General features: G+C 43.1%; 1 protein-coding gene across 1 annotated transcript in view; it reads left to right on the top strand.

Annotated features, from left to right (window-relative positions):
- Nucleotides 1–5326: 5326 nt before the first annotated feature.
- The window catches only part of Bpifc (BPI fold containing family C), a 54817-nt gene continuing 44072 nt past the window's right edge, over nucleotides 5327–16071 (top strand). The window contains exon 1 of the mRNA XM_021175192.1: nucleotides 5327–5429. The gene's annotated coding sequence lies outside the window, so the exon portion shown is untranslated. The remainder of the gene's footprint in view (nucleotides 5430–16071) is intronic.

The raw sequence follows: 16071 nt of genomic DNA, 5'->3' as shown, positions 1-16071 counted from the left end.
TACCCTATGCATGGACTAGACTACACAGTAGGTCTATAGATGTCATTGCCTTTAGACTTACACACTCCATTCCTTCCCACAGGTAAAGTCTATACCTTTTCCGCCAAAACTCTTCAGTTATGCTATTTCAAACATTTGCAACCTCCGAAACAAAGCATGGAAGAGAGATGGAGATGATGCCAACGGGCAAGGTCATCCTACCAGACTGCAGAGTCACTTATCTCTCTTAAGAGCCAAGCAAATTCCAGGCAGCTTCCTCCAGAAGTAATTTAAAACACAAATCTGTATTGCTCACACAAATTCAATTAGCTAGTGAGGAAACCAGATGGGTTACCAGGTAACAGCATTCTTCTCTCTACCTGGCCTTCCACATACCCTGAACTGTGGGTTGCCCTTCAGCAACCTTCCTAAAGCAATAGCATAAGAGATGCCTAGACGCATAGCACCCACATCCTGAATGTCAGCCCTGATGCCAAGCTTCACTTCAGCCTTGACCTCAATGTCTTCATCTGTAGCATGGAGATAGTATTTGTTCCTTGCATGGTTTTGGCGGGGGTTTAGGGAGTTCATATATGAAAAGCACCCAAAGCATAACAAATACATGATAAATATTAGGTCTCATTTTGAATACCCTTTATGTCTCCTTTGGGGGTTCCTTTTTAATCAGACTTCATTAGCACAAGTGCTGGAGAGACAAGGAACAAAGCTTGAAAATTGACTTTTGCCTCCAAACTGCCCCTCTGGCTCTCCCTTACCCCACATACATATACCATCCCTTCCCATCAAAGCAGTGTAATTTATCTTCAAGTCAAAGAAAAGGAAAAAAAAAAACTTGCAGTGTCTCCTTCTACATGGAAATATAGTTCCTTCCATAAGGAGACACAAACCATGTCCACTGAGCCTCAGACAGTCTCAGGGACAAACCAAAGCTTGCCTTGGGAACACAGTGAGTTTGGGAGACTTCCTTACAGAGCAGAAGTGAGGAGTTACTGGCGGGGAGCATGGGAAACCCCAAATCAGCCAACTGGAAAGCCAGCATGGATTATGGCTTCCCAGAGCTGCATAATGGAGTTCCTGCAATTAATTTTACCCAACTTGTATGTTCCACACCTCCTGAGAACCTAAGGTCAAAGGCAAGCAGAACAGAGCTACATATAAATGACCCACATGAACAGCTGGAATCTCAACTCAAGGTCCTGCAACTCTCCTCTCTGAGGGAACAGTCAACAGATTCGCTCCTGTAAGTGTGCACAGCTGACCTGATAAAAATGGTGGCTTTGCTCAGAGTATCAACTTCTACATGCTACACATTCTAGAAACCAGGAACTGGGGATGCTTTATTCCTTTCAAGTGGATCTTGGCATTTTTCTTTAACAAATAATTATTCTGCCTAGTTAATTATTATTTTTCATCTGGAGCTTTAATTAAAAATTACTCCTTGATCTGAAAAGGCCAAGTCCCTGTCAGTCATTAATAAATGAAATAAGTAATCTTGTGTTTTAGATTACAATCATGAATAGCCTGGATAAGCAGGAATTACTGGCAGGGTTTTTTTTTTTTCCAGTTAAATGTAGAAAACCAAAAAAAACAAAGTAATTGGGTGGGACAGTGTTGGCTTTTGTTATTTTCTTGGTAAACTTGGAAACTTTGCCTTAAAATGATTCCTTGAACAGAGGAGAAAACTAGCTTAGCAAATTTCAAATGTCCTTTCCAAAATCAATAAAACAAATCTTGCCCTTCCTTAGCCTATGATAAACTTGTCACCTATGATGTGAGAGCACATGATGTGTCTGTGATGAGCAAGGGGCCAGGCTGTGGAGCCAGGTCTGTGCCTTTGCCTGCGTCCCAGGAATTGAACTTAGGTCTCCAGGCAAGAACTGCCTGCCGAAATCATCTTTCCTGCCTCCTTTCATTTTTTAAGCTCCAATTCTTTGTGTCCCTCTTAAAAAACTATTCTACCTTTCATGTAAGCTATACAGTTGTTCCTATAAATGGTCCATTTCTTGAAATGTTTTTGAAGTTGCTCAAAAAGAGGAATGTCATGTTTTTTAGAAAGAATATATAAAGCTACACGCAAGGGCAGTGGTGGGCACACCTTTAATCCCAGCCCTTGGGAGGCAGACGCAGGTGGGTCGTTGAGTTCGAGATCAGCCTGATCTACAGAGTGAGTTCCAGGACAGCCAGAGATGCACAGATTTGGGAACCTGCATGGGATTTGGAGCCAATACCCTGTAGTCATGGAGGGATGACTGTAATCATGAAGACCAAATTAGCATAATTTTCAAGGAGGAGAGTTGGAATAAGAAAGGAACTATTGGTGCCATCCTGGGAAGATGCTAAAGAAAGCATAAATGTTTAGAGCTATTTTATGAATTTTTCAATATGATATATGACATCATCCATCTTCCAAATTCTTCATTTTTTTCTAATTCACCAAAAAGGGCCACAGTATAATTTGATATGCTTGTCTGTGTGCCACCTGGCATTATCTCCCATCATGCATCAAAGAAACCCATGCCCAGATGATGTCTTTCACTTCTGGGTAATGACTCAAAATCCATGCTTCCAGAGACCTCGTCACTGAACTCAAGCTACTCTCTCTCTCTTTCTCTCTCTCTCTCTCTCTCTCTCTCTCTCTCTCTCTCTCTCTCTCTCTCTCTCTCTCTCTCTCTCTCTCTCTCTCTCGCCCACCCCTCATCTCCATGACAACGCCTATCCCTGTGTCCATCCTCACACCACTCCCCTGGCTCACTTTTCTCAGTCCACCTCCACTGTTTCCCTTCAGTGGCTTCTAATAGCCAGAGCTCAAGCCACACATTACCTCCTCAGAGAGATCAGCCTGGACCATCCTGACAAAGTGAGCTGGCTTCCTGCAAGTACATCACTCTACCAATTAAAAGGTTACCTCACCAGCTACACTCCCTTATTTCCTTCACATATGTTACTCAGCTTTCCATCACTATAAGAAATTACCTGAGACAATTAAGTTATAAATAATAGAGGTTTCTTTGACTCACAGTTTTAAAGGTTCCAGTCTGTGACAGTTTGGCACCGTTGACTTGAGCCTGAGACAAGGCGGGAATTTGGGGTGGAAGAAAATTGCTTGCCTAGGATCAAGAGAACAAGAGAGCATTAAAAACGGGGTGGGGGATCTAAAGGTCCCACAGTCCCCTCCAACAGCATGCCTCCAATAACCTAAGGACCTCCTATGAGTTCCTACACTCAGATTCCACCATTTCCTCACAATGCCACAGTGACAAATCAGCCATTAATACCTGGGCCTTGGAGGGGACACTCAGCATCCAAACCACAGAACAGTACATGTCCAAGTCTGTGCAACTGTGCTCTGGTTGTCCATACTCACTTTGTTTCTGTCTGCTGGAAGATGCGTTGCGTGGTGGCCAATGTTCCTCTTGTCTTTTCTGCTAATGAGACCTTCACCCACAGTAAGCCCTTGATAAGTGTTTGCTGACTGAATAAGTAGGTTTATCTACAGTGACTGTCTCCAGGCCCATTCATGATGCCATTGACAAGGCCATTAAAACTGTATGGCTTTAATGGCATATTCTCGTGTTATCAGGGTTTCCTGTTGATGTACAGAGCCAGTTCACGTAGAACCTCATTTTGCTCAAAATTTTAAAAATCAAGTTAAGGAGATGAATAGAACTCAAGGTTTATTATTATTATTATTATTATTATTATTATTATCTCATTATTACATCCCATCTGCAGTTTCTCTTCCCTTCTCTCCTCCCAGTGCCTACCCCCAAACTTTCCTCTCCCCCAGAGCCACTCAGGGTATTTTTTTATGACAAAATTGCAACCGCGTCAATAGTAGGGATATGTAAAGTGAACATGTCTGCTGCCCTCTCTAGAGAAAATAAATATCCTGATTTGGCCCAAGCTATCCTTACTTTCATATTGAAAAATGACACAGTAATTCTATCATACCCAAGACAACTTCTAATGTACATAAAATATGACGTATCATGCAATCCAATCCCTGGTCATTCAGAATGCACTAACCAGCTAAGTGTGGGGGCACACAACTGTAGTCTTCACACTTGGTAAAGGATTGTGAATTTGAGGCCAGCCTAAGCTACACAGAGAGACCCATGGCAAGAAAGAAAAAACATAAATGCATTGGCTGAATCGTGTAAACCATGGATATAGAGGAGCTGATCACCACCTCCAGCCTGTGTCAAAGAAATGCTGGGGCAGGAAGTCATAGCATTCTGAAGAGGAGCAGCCGCATAGAGATGCCACCTGTGGTCCTGCCTTGAATGACAAAGATGCTAACTATGCCAGCCTGGTTATCAGCCACATGCTCTTACACTGAATCCCTTGATCTACCTCAAGTCCAAAAAAATATCCTATGCAGTGGTGGGGCCAGTCACTGCAGGCACCCTGGTGGGGCTATACTGTCCCAGAGCTGCTGCTGCTGTTGCTGCTGGTGCTGCTGCTGTTGCTGCTGCTGCTCTTCATTCTCTTCCTTTTCCTCCTCTTCTTCCTCCTCCTCTTCCTCCTCCTCCTCCTCTTCCTCTTCTTCCTCTTCCTCCTCATCTTTCAACTCAGTATTTCCATTTTTCCCATGGTACTGGGGATGAAACCCAGGGCCTGAGACATGCAACGTAATCACTCTATTACTTAGCTGCATCCTGAATCAATTCAATAAGAATTAAGGCCTCTGAGGCCTGGAGAGGTGGCTCAGTGGTTAAGGACACTGGGTGCTCTTCCAGGGAATGGCAGGTTCATTTCCCAGCGCCTACATGGCAGCTCACACCTGTCTGTAGCTCCTGTCCCAAGGGATTTGACACCTTCATACAGAGATACATTCAGGCATCAATGTATATAAAAAATAAACTAATTTTAAAAAGGAATTATCACCTTCTTAAAAAGTAGATCAGGCCAAGCGGTGGCACATGACTTTAATCCCAGCACTCGGGAGGCAGAGGCAGGCAGATCTCTGTGAGTTTGAGGCAAGCCTGGTCTACAGAGCAAGTTCTAGAACACCCAGAGCTAAAACAGAGAAACCCTGTCTTGGAAAAAATAAAAAGGACAGATCTGAAGTCTTTTCTTAGTCACTTTGGCAAAATAGCCAAATACTTTCATAAGTATGTTGTGTGTGTATTTGGCATGTTAACATGCATGTGTTATAAGACAGTAATGATTGCATAGGTAGCCTTGTCTGTTCATCTCAGGAGAGACTATAGTATTCATTCATGCCATTGGGTAATTGTAGTGAGGCAATTGTGTATCACATTTTGAAAGAGTCACCTGAAAAAAAAGTTCATGGCTGAGATGACTCAGACTTAATTACCTTGATGTTTCGGCTTCTGCGCTTAAGGAGCACAGCAGAGAACACTCCTGCTTCAAAGGTGAAGGGAACTGAAGGGACTCTCCAGCTTTGGACTCATCCTGCGCTTGAGGTAAGAATCCCAAACAAACTTCAGGTCTCTACTGGCCCAGGGCCTCGGGATGGGGACCTTCGATGCAGACATTCCAGATTTGACGCTTAGTAGTCAGCTGTCACGCATTCTGAATTCTTACTGACTAGGGATTTTCTGTGCTGGGTTCGTTTGTCATCCTGGTTCACCTGGAACCCTCCTAGGGAGGAGGTTTAGTGAAAACTGGGGTGCAGAAGAAGAGAGAAGAGTCAGTCTAGACTATACATCCACCTTGAATTGGTTCATAGTGACATGGACTTTGGGCTTTTGATTGCTTGATCGAGCCTCCATTTGAGAGAGGGATCTATCCTCCTCCTGTGCCTCAGTCATTGTGGTCAGGACTAAGCAGCCATTGTGATCCCTATGCTTTGGAGCTGTGTCTCAAATCACACCGGTGACCTAGATCCTGTCACCACAAAACTGCCCTCCCACTTGTCTGAACGGTTGAACTTGTCAGTGCTAAACTCCATGTTTGGAAAGGAACAACTTTGTAAGAAATTTCAGGGCTCTCTGGCCTTGGAAATCTTGCTATACCACACATGTAAAGATAGAGTCCCTTGAAAGATCTCCCAATTCTGCCCATATTCCAATATACTGGAATACCCTAGTGGAGACATCTTCAAACCCGCTGAACTCAAGTTTTCAATGGGTGCCTCTGTTTAGAATGCTGGCTGACTCCTTGCTCCCCTAATCAGGGTTTCCAGATCCATCTTGTTATTAATAGAAGTGGGAAGCTGAGCTGTGAGTCTCTAGAATGTTTTACACAGTTCTGGTGTTTTATTATTCCTGGTGTTTGGGACAGCCAGACCATTTAATCTAGGGGCGTTTTTCTCTCTGTGCATTGGCAAGGAAATGTTGCTGTGGAGGCTTTGAATCTTAGAAAGAAACAGTTCCTGAGAGGCAACAAAATAGGGAACTAGCTGGGAGGGCTTGTGAGCTGTCCTGGATGCTTTCCTAGAGCGGGCAGCTCACCCTGCCCTTACTTGTCAGACAAATTACTTAACCTTTCCGGAGTCATCAGCTCGTCTGACAGGGTTGCTATCCTCTGCCCATAAATCATAATCCTAGGCAAACAATTCAACTGAAAGTTATGGACAATCTGGCCCTTTCTACTGAGTAATTTCATTCTCTCATAAGACATCTGGAGGAAAAATATGTTTTTCTACACAGGATTTGAGTTCCTGGGTTGACATCAAAGTATGCCGATTCAGGCACTTGCCTTTAACCAAGGAGAGAAAATAGGTTTTTTTGTTTGTTTGTTTGTTTTGTATTGGTTTTTTTTTTTCCACCTCTGAAGGGGAACTTTAAACTCCATTTGTGCCCAAGAAAATATAAAAGAGGGGTGCTCAGAAATGCTTGAAAACTTCCTGGTGCTGGTTGGATTTCTCCACATTGAAGATGTCCCCCAGGAATTCTTACCTAAAAAAAAAAATCTCTAGATGAAAATGAAAACCTGGTATCTACCAACTCATTTGATGGGGAAAAAAGTCAATAATTCTAGAATTAGGAAGCAGAAGCAGAAGATATGATTCTCAGGTGCCTGTGGAACTAAATGAGTCTCTATTTCTGTGTGCCTCTTTTGTCCCCTTTTCTAGACCATCTCATGTAGTTAGGATCTTACTGAGGTCTTGTTACCTCAGTTTCAAACAGTTGAGTTGGTTCAGGCTTTTCTCGTCGCTTCTCTCTACTATGAAAAATAATTTGCTCTTTGACAAAAATCCCTCTGGTCCCCACTTCAGAGGGACATTTCCACTTCCAACCTTTGCCTCTAGTCATACTAATGTGGTCACCAACAGCATGGCCTCCCCATTTGGTAAAATGTGGAAATACTCTGTAGCAATTGGTAAACAGCCACTAATCTAAGGGCCTGGCATGTTCCTCTCACTGCCACTAGCCCATCCCTCTGGGCCCAATCTGCACTCCAGAATCCCTCATGTGTGTGTGTGGGTGTGTGTGTGTGTGTGTGTGTGTGTGTGTGTGTGGTTTAAATGTGAGTGTGTTTTCACCTTTGTGTGTATACATTGTAGAGGCAATAGGTTGGGTATTTCCTATCTCTCTCCACCTAATTGTTTGGGCAGAATCTCTCACTGATGGAGCTCACATCTCAGCTAGACCTGATCCTCGGGTCTCTACTCCATGCCCGACATCTATCTCCCCCTAAGCGCTGGGGTTACAAATGTACCCAGCCACATTTGGCTTTTATGTGGGTGCTGAGGATCCAAGCTCAGGTCCTCATGTTTGCACAGCAAGCATTTTACCCAATAGTCCATGTTTCCAGCTCTCCAGGAGCTCTTGACTGCCCTCTCTCCAGGACAATTATAGGATAAGAAAGGCTTAGAAGATCAGGAAGCCACAGGACCTGCCTCCATCCTGAGTACAGGATACTGTTACAACCTACCCTATATTCTGCTTCCCAAGATATGAAACCTTCACACCTGTTTATCCTTCCTTACATTTCCTCCAACCATCAGATAGCTCCTTGCTTGGCCAGGAGTCTGTCTCTCCTACTGAGTGTATCTCCATCAGCTGGGTCTCCCTTTCCTCATCATGGTGTCTCTTCTACTGAGTGAGTCTCCATCAGCTGGGACTCCCCTTCATCTCTTCCCTCTCTCAGCTCTGCTTCACAGGCTCCTCCTGGAGATCGCTCTGCAGAATCAAAACCAGCTGTGCAGGGCTGAAACATCACACTAGATTCACAAGGCCATACCAGTGTAAAATACCAAAATGCCTGAGACGACTAGTAAGGAGCCACTACTCTGTGCCCCACAGTGTCCCCAACTGCTCTGAACAGTCCTCCAAAATGCCCTATCCTCCCCATGACCCAGACCCAACTTTCTGGACCCTGCTACAAGACTGTACCCAACATCTGATTGGTTCCTGTACTCTACTAGTTTATAATGCTGTGCTAGTCATCCCTGCCATGAACTGTATAGCACAATCCAGTGTAAGATAAGAGCTATTGCTTCTTTTATTCACTCATAAACTCATTTTACCACACTGATCAATCACCCACTGTGTCCTAGATTTGGAGCCTCCAAACTATGTGCTTTCCTTCTGGTAGATGAAGCTGATGATTTTCAAAAAAATAAACACATATACATAAATAAATAAATAGACTTTCTCACCTATAGTTCAGAAAGAAATGACATGAGCTCCAGGAATTCAGAAAGGCCTTTGGAAAGAATGCTTGACACACACCTTCAGGGGGCTGTGAAGATGGCTCCAGTGGATAAAGCACTGCAAGTGTAAGGACCAGAGTTCAGATTTCCCAGAAGCTATGGGAAGACCAGGTAGGGGCTGGTGAGATGGCTCAGTGGATACAGGCACTTGCCACCAAACCTAAGGACTTGAGTTCAATCCCCAGAATGTACATGGTGGAAGGAGAACCAACTCCAATAACTTGTTCTCTGACCTACACACACGTACAGAGACACACAGACACACAGACACTCACATGTGTGACATTGTGTACTCACATTCGTGCACACCACATACACATACCCAAACAAATAAAAATAATAAACTGGACTTCCATGGAGCATAAGGTTTCTGCAGCCTAGATAAAGAAAACCATGAGCAGTGGTTTGGTTTGGTTTGGTTTGTCTTGTTCATTTGCTTATTTGTCTGTTTGTTTATGAGACTGGTTTCTCTGTGTACCTTTGGCTATCCTGGAACTTACTCTGTAGACTAGGCTGGCTTCTAACTCAGAGGTTTGCCTGTGTCTGCCTCCCAAAGTCCTGGGATTAAAGGCATGTGCTACCACCACCTGTCTATGAGCAGTAATATTTATTATTTGGGCACTGTTCACTTTTTTGGGGGCTTGTGGGTTCACTTTGGTTGGATATTACAAACATAGAGGAGGCTCCTGGGGGCCAGGTGAGAGATGCAAGCAGATCTGGGTAGGCCTGCACCTAAAATAGACTATAAAGATAAAAATAGACTGTCACAGGCGAATCAAGTCATTTTCTAATGCTCATGGCCCTCCAGTAAAATACTAATCTGAGCACAGGCCCACTGTGTGAGTTTGGTGGTCTATGCACTAGAGAAAACTAGTAATTCGAAGTTTAAGTGAGGTAGCCCAGACTCCCCTGAAGCTCGCACATCAGTGTGCTGATTTGCTAACATGCTCTCTCCACTGGCACCACTTGTGCTCTAAGAAGGGAGCACCTTTTACCATTTCACCCAAAGGTCCAAGAAAGAGGAACAATGGCCTGCTTGCCCCTTCTACCCTAAGCACACTGTTCTGTCCTTTAAAAGCAACTTTATAGGCAGTCTACTCATCTGCATCCTCATCTCCATCTCCACAATCTCACCTCTACAGCTACAAACTCTACGGATCAAACTTCTCGGGTGCCTTACCCAAGCCCCACCTTGCCCTCTACAATGGCCTGTTTCTCTTCACCAGGGCTGCTCCCAAGGGCTCAGTCTCTTCCAGTGCTTATCTGGTTGCACTCCTCCTTCTGTCCAAGCACAGAACTCTCAGAAATGTCTCTCTTTTGACCACCTTCCTTGACTTGGTTTAAATTCATGTGACTTTGCCTTTGTGAATTCAGCCATGACAGCTCATCCAAACTGTAAACACCCCAAACAAGAAGTAAGGCTTGTGCCGGTATTAACCACTTGGATGCCATTGAAATAAGTCTACACCACTGTTGCTATTGGCATCTGTCCTTTAAACCAACAAGAAAAATAGGTTGGCATTAATCCATGGCGCAGCATTAATTGAACAAGCAAACAATTGCTTACTTATACATTCCAAGCATGGGTGACATAACACTGAATACAATGTGTTTCTTTTCCTTGGAGAGTATGTTTGTCTCATCAAGATATTTCTGTATGACTACTGTGATCCAGGCATTGTACTAGACTCTGGAGCTACAGAAACAAAATGTTCCCTTAGTGAAGTAAGGACAGAGAAGTAAAGAGGCAATCACAATTCAGAGCCTTGAGCACCTCATACTAACTCTCAGGACAAAGGCATATATGATTCAATTCATAGCCTCGAGGAGACAATGACTCATTGTCCAGTCAATCCACCATTCAGTGTTTGCCCATTGCCTACCGTGTGACAGTTGCTGTCCCAAGTGCTGACACAATGAAGTCATTCCTTCCAACACAGAAGAAATGTCCAGAAAGGGGGAAACCCCAATAATCAATATTTAAATAATGATTAGATTATAACTTCTTTATCTAAGAATCACAGCTCCATATGAAGTCTCATAACTGATGGAACTGGGGAAAAAAATATAACAGGAAAAGGTATCTAAACACACAATCACCAAAAATTAATTCAAAAACTCATAATGAACCTAAAGTGTTTCTGGGAATGTATGCCAGTGTTCCCCTGTGTGATGTCACTGCAGCTATTGCTCTGTACAAATGGCATGTTCACTGCATAGGCTGTCACACTATACAACACCAACACTGGCTGCTGAAATACCTCAGCTCACACTAAAGACTATCTTGCAGTATGAACTTCCGTGTTCTTACTGTGCATACAAAGTTTCATCCGCTCATAGAAACACACTGGTCTATTTACAGAAAACAAAAACTTTTAATTGCATTTGTGTGTGTATGTGTATGTGTGTGTGTGCTGTGTGATGTGTTTTGGAACGGGGGGCACACAGGTGTCATCACATGTGTGGGACTCAGAAGACAACTTGTAGAGGTTAATTCTCTCCTTCTACCATGTGGGTCCCAGAGACAGAACCCAAGCCCCTTTACATGCTAAGCTATCTTGTAGGCCATTAAAAAGCAAGCTTTTAAGGCTTTTCTAGAATCATTACTCAGTATGTATCAAATTAATATATCTTTGGATTTTGTTGCATTAGAATGTTTGTTTTTTACATTATTATTTTAGAATGTTTAATTTTTGAAACTGTTATTTTTGTTGCTGATTTGAGTCTCATAAAAAACATTAAGTGAATTTTGGACTACGCATATTTCCAACAACTCTGTAATGGCCCTAAAAATACTTTTCATACTGTACTTATGCCAAGTAACAGTCTCTGCAGTGATGGTTTTTAAATCAAAATATTGATCCAGGCTGAAAAATTATTGAAGGTGTTCTATGTCCAACAGCATCAAATATACAATAATTTAATTCTTTATATAAAAATAAATACACTTATTCCTCTCAATGGTATGCAAATTTCCTTTTGTTGTTAACAAACAGTAAAATTATATATATTAAAGGCTGTTTTGTGTCCCTAGGGATTGAACCTCAGGCAAAAACTCAACCTTTCACCTCTGACCTCAGCCTCCCTCTGTTCTTGATTTATGATCAGTAAATATTGGCTTTGTATAGGTATTTTATAAGTCTAGCCAGAATAGAATTAAAATTTCTTGGGCAAAAAGGATTCTAGGTGGAATTTTTTCAAGAGGCAGTGTAGTAGATGATATACATGCTTTGAAGAAAAATTAATTTTGAGAAAGAGCATAGGAATTATCAGAGTCTCAGTGGAGGGTCTTGCTTTGCATAGAGTAGACAGGAAAGGCTCTCTGAGGTGGTGCTGGACATCCTAGAGAGGGTGAAAGCCCTGGGCATGAGTTCATCTAAGGAAGGCTGTGTGAGGCAGTGTAGAATAGAGACAGGCTATTCAGGGTGTTCAAGAAAGACCTAGTGAACTGGACAGGCCGGTATTCCCCAGTGTGCATCAGGAAGAGGTCAGTGAGGGAGCAGAGGCTGAGGAAGCCTTGATTCTAGTGAAATTTACACTGAGATGGAGTTGTGCTAGAGGGCTGTAACAGAGCCAGCCAGAGGGGCTGATGTGGTCCTACCTTCACATCCCCACTGACTACCCAGAAAGCAACAAATACTGAAGCAGGGAGACTAGAAAGGAGGTTATCAAAGACTTACTTGTGACGTGACATTGGCTTGAACCAGACACTAGCAAGAGGTCTATCTGCCTTCTAACCCAGCTAACAACCATAACATATATGTAGAGGGCCTGGTGCACACCCATGCAGGCCCTGTGCTTTCCTCTTCAGTCTCTGTGAGCTCATAGGAGCCCTGTTTAGTTGAGTCTGTGGGCCGTGTTCTCCTGGTGTCCTCCATTCCCTGACTCCTACAGTCTTTTCTCCTCCTCTTCCGTGGACTTTCCTGAGCTCTGAGGGGAGGGGCCAGATGGAGACCTCCAATTTAGACTTTCTCTCCCAATAAAACCTGTTGTGGATCTCTGCACCTGCTCCCATCCGCCACAGGAGAAAGCCTCTCTGATAACAACTGCACAAGGCACCAGTGTATGAATATAGCAGATGGTTTTGGTTTTGCCAGCCGTGTTTGGTTCTATCCTATGTTTCTTGGCTATCCAGACTCTCTTGGTTACCCAAGCACTGTCAGTCATGGGCTCCCATTCATGGTGTGGGTCTCAAATTAAATTAGATGTTAGTTGGTTCATTCTGAAAATTCTGTATCACAATTGCCCCCAACACAGCTTGCAAGCATGACAGAATGTAGGTTGAAGGTTTTGTGGCTGGGCTGGGGCCAGCAGGGTACCTTCCCACACTATGTTCAATGAGCTGTATGGAGGTTGTCCTCTGCAATGTGACCCTGCTGTCAGTTTTCAGAGAGCGACCCTCTGTCCTAACATCAGCCTGGGTTATTTGGGGGATCTCCACAGGACCCACTCAGGCAACAGCTCAACCAAATACAAGCCAGTCCACCACTGGAAGCCTTGTCTGGCTACAAAAGATGGCCAGCAGACCCTGCATCCTCCGTTACTAGGAGCCCTTATTAGAATCACCTTCATGGAGATTCCAGGAAGTTTACACTGCACTTGGTTTTCACACCGCTCCCCAAATGTCCCCCAATTCCCACTTTCTCTCCTTATACTGTCTTCCTCCATCCCTTCCCTAACCTGACACTTCCTGCTCCTGTCCCCACATCCACACATAAAATCTACTCTATTTCCCTTTCCCAGGGATATCCACGCTTCCCTTTGAGAGCCTCCTTTTAACTAACCTCTCTGAGTCTATGGATTGTAGTTTGATTATCATTTACCTAGCAGCTAATGTCCACTGATAAGTGAATACATACCATATGTGGCTTTTTGGGTCTTGGTTACCTCACTCAGGAAGAACCGTTTCTAGTTCCCCCATTCCTTTGCCAGAAAAATTCATGATGCCATTTTTAACAGCTAAGTAATAAATACTCCATTGTGTGAATATACCACGATTTCTTTATCCATTCTTGCATTGAGGAAAATCTAGGTTGTTTCCAGCTTCTGACTATTATGAATAAAGCTGCGGTGAACATGTTTGAGCAAGTGTCCCTGTGATATAATGGGGCATCTTTTGGGGATATGCCCAGGAGTGGTAAAGCTGGGTCTGAAAAACCACCATATTGATTTCCATAGTGGTTGTACAGGTTTGCACTCTTACCAGCAGTGGAGAAGACATTCCTCTTGCTCCACATCCTCACCAGTATGCCACTTGTGTTATAGGTGTTAGCCATTTTGACAGGTGTAAGATGGAATCTCAAAGCAATTTTAATCTGCATTTCCCTGATGGCTAAGGACGTTGAACATTTCCTTAAATGCTTCTCAGCCATTAGATATTTCTCTGTTAAGAATTCTAGGTTTAAAGCAGTACACCACTCTTAAATTGGCTTATTTAGTTCATTGATGTCTAGTTTCTTGAGTTTTTTTTTTAATATACTTTGGATATTCCTGTTGGATGTGGGGTTAGTGAAGATCCTTTCCCACTCTGTAGGCTGTTGTTTTGTCCTTTTGACGGTATCCTTTACCTTACAGAAGCTTATTAATTGTTTATCTTAGTGTCCAGGTTATTGCTGTTCTGTTCAGGAAGTTGTCTGCTGTGCCAATGCATCCAAAGCTGTCTCCCAGTTCCCCAGTTCTTTCCTAGCAGGTCTAGCATATCTGGTTTTATGTTGAGGTCTTTGATCCACTTGAACTTGAGTTTGTGCAGGGTGATAAATATGGGTCTGTTTGCATCCTTCTGCAGCAGGCATACAGCTTGACCAGTATTGTTTGCTGAAGATGCTGTTGTTTTTTCCAGTGTGTACTTCTAGCGTCTTTATTAAAAAAAAAAAAAAAAAAAGAGGTGTCCATAGGTGTATGGATTTGTCTGGGTCTTCAATTCGATTTTATTGACCAATGTGTCTTTTTTTATACTAATACCTTGTTGTTTTTATTACTGCTGCTCTGTAGTACAACTTGATCAGGGATGGTGAGACCTCTAACAGTTCTTTTATGGTTCAGGATCGTTTTAGCTACTCTGGGTTTTTTGTTTGTTTGTTTGTTTGTTTGTTTTGTTTTTTGTTTTTTTGGTTTTCCATATGAAGTCTAGAATTGTCCTTTCAAGGCCTGTAAAGAATTATGTTGAAATTTTGATGGGAATTGCTTTGACTCTGTAGATCGTTTGTGGTAGAACAGCCATTGTGCTCTGTTAATCCTACTAATCCATAAGCATGGGAAATCTTTCCATCTTCTGGAGGTCTTCTTTAATTTCTTTCTTCAAAGACTTCAGGTTTTTATCATACAAGTCTTTCATTTGCATGAATAGATTACCCCAAGATATTTTATACTATTTGAGGCTAATATGAAGGGTGTTATTTCCCCAATTTCTGTCTAAGTCTGTTTGCTGTTTATATATAGAAGAACTACTTTTTTAAAAATTAATCTTGTATCCAGCTACTTTGCTTGAAAGTGTTTATCAGCTGTAGGAGTTCCCTGGTTGAATTTTTAGGATCACTTAAGTATACTGCCATATCATCTGCAAATAATGATACTTTGGCTTCTTCCTTTCCAGTTTGTATCACCTTGATCTCAAGTGGCCTGTGGTTGAGCAGAGTGTCTGCCTGAGTTGGGATCTGGGAAACAGCAATGAGGGGGGAGAAGGGAAGCTGGGGGTGGAGGGGGCAATAGTCTGTGGGATCCACAGGAGGTATGGACAGGGAGAGGGGAGGCTACAAGTGATGTTCTGTTGCATCGATAGGGATGAACTTGTGGATTAGGTCTGGAAGAACAGAGCGCTGGTCATAGGGTTTTATCACAGCAATAAAACCCTGACTAAGATGCATTCATTTTACAAGTCTGAGCAGGGTATGTAATGAACTACGCATGCATGAAATGGCACAGTAAAAGATATTGTCACAGAGGAAACTGAAGGTGACCCAGGAGAATGATTTCACAAAGTAGACCATGGATGGGTGAGCAGAGTGCAGGAACTGGAACGGAGAATGTGCACGTGTGTGTGTGTGTGTGTGTGTGTGTGTGTGTGTGTGTGTGTGTGTTCACAGCAGGAAAGTTGAACAGAAGGCTCAAGGACCAGTAAAGCAATGAATAGCAAGCAGATGGTTCTGATTGGCCCATTTGGAGTACCACCGCTTAGAAGAGTAGAACAGCAGCTCAGAAATGCAGAGACAATGAAAGGAAATCTTTCTGGTTTATTCTGTTCTTCGGTTTGTTTTGAGACAGACTCTCAAGAACTTGCTAAAGAGCCAAGGTCGGCCTCAAACTCCTGACCTTCCTGCTTCAGCCTCCTAAAAGCTGAGATTACAGTGTGCACCACAATACCTGGCCTAAATGAGAGCTTGACTGCTGGCTTATATCAAGTCCTGTAGATAAAGGGGAGCTACCAATGGGCTTTAAGCAGATGAAAG

This window comes from Mus caroli, chromosome 10 (genome assembly GCF_900094665.2).
Source record: "Mus caroli chromosome 10, CAROLI_EIJ_v1.1, whole genome shotgun sequence".
NCBI classification, from domain to species: Eukaryota; Metazoa; Chordata; class Mammalia; order Rodentia; family Muridae; genus Mus; species Mus caroli.
The sequence above is the reverse complement of the archived record's forward strand: the minus strand, read 5'-3'. Positions and strand labels throughout refer to the sequence as shown.